Genomic DNA, 3,354 nt, shown 5'->3' with positions numbered 1-3,354 from the left:
GTCTCGAGATGGAGACCAAAACGTGGACCCTAGAATGTGTTTGTACAATATGGATATCAAATGAAAGCTGTTCATAAGTGCTTTAATACGGGGTAATTCTCATATCTATTGATGACTAGGGTCTCGAAATATATGCCAAAACGTGGACCCGCCGTGTCTTTAAACCGAATTAAACCAAACTTACACCCATTGTTAAGGAGGTATTGAAGATGGTTTCCGTGTAGTTTGGATACCTATTGGTAGATAGGGTCTCGAGATATAGGTCAAAACGTGGACCCGGGTAACCTTTGGTTGAGTATGTACAATATGGGTATCAAATGAAAGCTGCTGGTAAGTGCTTTAATACGGGGTAATTTTCATACCTATTGATGACTAGGGTCTGGAAATATATACCAAAACATGGACCCGCCGTGTCTTTGAACCGAATTAAACCAAACTTACACACATTGTTAAGTAGGTATTGAAGATGGTTTCCGTATAGTTTGGATACCTATTGGTAGATAGGGTCTCGAGATATAGGTCAAAACGTGGACCCGGGTAACCTTCGGATGTGTATGTACAATATGGGTATCAAATGGAAGCTGTTGATAAGTGCTTTAATACGGGGTAATTTTCATATCTATTGATGACTAGGGTATCGAAATATATGCCAAATCGTGGACCCGCCGTGTCTTTGCGCCGAATTAAACCAAACTTACACACATTGTTAAGTAGGTATTGAAGATGGTTTCCGTATAGTTTGGATACCTATTGGTAGATAGGGTCTCGAGATATAGGTCAAAACGTGGACCCGGGTGACCTTCGGATGTGTATGTACAATATGGGTATCAAATGGAAGCTGTTGGTGAATGCTTTAGTATAGAGTATTTTTCATGCCGCTCCGTTACTGGGGTCTCGAGATATAGGTCAAAACGTGGAACCGGGTAACCTTTGGTTGAGTATGTACAATATGGGTATCAAATGAAAGCTGTTGATAAGTGCTTTAATACGGGGTAATTTTCATACCTATTGATGACTAGGGTCTCGAAATATATGCCAAAACGTGGACCCGCCGTGTCTTTGCACCGAATTAAACCAAACTTACACACATTGTTAAGTAGGTATTGAAGATGGTTTCCGTATAGTTTGGATACCTATTGGTAGATAGGGTCTCGAGATATAGGTCAAAACGTGGACCCGGGTAACCTTCGGATGTGTATGTACAATATGGGTATCAAATGGAAGCTGTTGGTGAATGCTTTAGTTCAGAGTATTTTCATTCGCTCCGTGACTAGGGTCTCGAGATGGAGACCAATATGTGGACCCTAGAATGTGTTTTTCCAATGTGGATATCAAATGGAAGCTGTTGATAAGTGCTTTAATACGGGGTAATTTTCATACCTATTGATGACTAGGGTCTCGAAATATATACCAAAACGTGGACCCGCCGTGTCTTTGAACCGAATTAAACCAAACTTACACACATTGTTAAGTAGGTATTGAAGATGGTTTCCGTATAGTTTGGATACCTATTGGTAGATAGGGTCTCGAGATATAGGTCAAAACGTGGACCCGGGTAACCTTCGGATGTGTATGTACAATATGGGTATCAAATGGAAGCTGTTGGTGAATGCTTTAGTTCAGAGTATTTTCATTCGCTCCGTGACTAGGGTCTCGAGATGGAGACCAATATGTGGACCCTAGAATGTGTTTTTCCAATGTGGATATCAAATGGAAGCTGTTGATAAGTGCTTTAATACGGGGTAATTTTCATACCTATTGATGACTAGGGTCTCGAAATATATGCCAAAACGTGGACCCGCCGTGTCTTTGCACCGAATTAAACCAAACTTACGAACATTGTTAAGTAAGTATTGAAAATGGGTTTCGTAAAGTTTGGTTGCAATTCGGAGCACTGGCAACGGGTACAGCGTTCTTTTGAACCAGCCATAATGTCGCTTACTTTTTTAACGCTTGGGGCGGAACTGAACTGTCAAATTGACAGTGTGAATTACAATGTGTCAATATTTCTTTCTGATTTGGATGCCATAAGGAAAAAACGTAAGTGCAACATGTAAAAATTGTTTGTGAATTTTTTTGGAGTGGATTTTGGAACAGTGAATAATTTCTTACGAAATTTGAGAATTTAATGTGAAATCCGAATAAAATTACGTGTTCGTGGAAAAAAAAATTTTTTTCGTTTTTTTTTTGAAAAATATTAATGGATACTGGGTAAAAAAGCTCCAATGCTTAATAAAACATATAAATTGAAACGAAAAATTCATGGATGATCAGGAAAAAAGACGATTGTTTCTTAGTTATTCATATGCGTTGGTTTGAAATTTAAAAACAATCTCCTTTTTTCCTGATTTTCAGTTTATCTATACTAATATTATAAAGAGGAAAACTTTGCTTGTTTGTTTGGTTGTAATGAACAGGCTCAAAAACTACTTCACCGATTTTAAAAATTCTATCACCATTTGAAAGCTACATTATCCACGAGTAACATGGATTATATTTTATTTTGGAAATAGGGCTCGAGATATAGGTCAAAACGTGGACCCGGGTAACCTTCGGACATGTATGTACAATATGGATATCAAATGGAAGCTGTTGGTGAATGCTTTAGTTCAGAGTATTTTTCATGCCGCTCTGTGACTAGGGTCTCGAGGTAGAGACCAAAACGTGGACCCTAGAATGAGCTTGTACAATATGGATATCAAATTGAAGCTGTTGGTGAATGCTTTAGTACAGAGTATTTTTCATGCCGCTCCGTGACTGGGGTCTCGAGATATAGGTCAAAACGTGGACGCGGGTAACCTTTGGTTGTGTATGTACAATATGGGTATCAAATGAAAGCTGTTGATAAGTGCTTTAATACGGGGTAATTTTCATACCTATAGATGACTAGGGTCTGGAAATATATGCCAAAACGTGGACCCGCCGTGTCTTTGCACCGAATTAAACCAAACTTACACACATTGTTAAGGAGGTATTGAAGATGGTTTCCGTACAGTTTGGATACCTATTGGTAGATAGGGTCTCGAGATATAGTTCAAAACGTGGACCCGGGTAACCTTCGGATGAGTATGTAGAATATGGGTATCAAATGGAAGCTGTTGGTGAATGCTTTAGTTCAGAGTATTTCCATCCGCTCCGTGACTAGGGTCTCGAGATGGAGACCAAAACGTGGACCCTAGAATGTGTTTGTACAATATGGATATCAAATGAAAGCTGTTCATAAGTGCTTTAATACGGGGTAATTCTCATATCTATTGATGACTAGGGTCTCGAAATATATGCCAAAACGTGGACCCGCCGTGTCTTTAAACCGAATTAAACCAAACTTACACCCATTGTTAAGGAGGTATTGAA

The sequence above is a fragment of the Anastrepha ludens genome, chromosome Y (assembly GCF_028408465.1).
Source record: "Anastrepha ludens isolate Willacy chromosome Y, idAnaLude1.1, whole genome shotgun sequence".
Lineage (NCBI taxonomy): Eukaryota > Metazoa > Arthropoda > Insecta > Diptera > Tephritidae > Anastrepha > Anastrepha ludens.
This window is presented reverse-complemented; position numbering follows the sequence as displayed.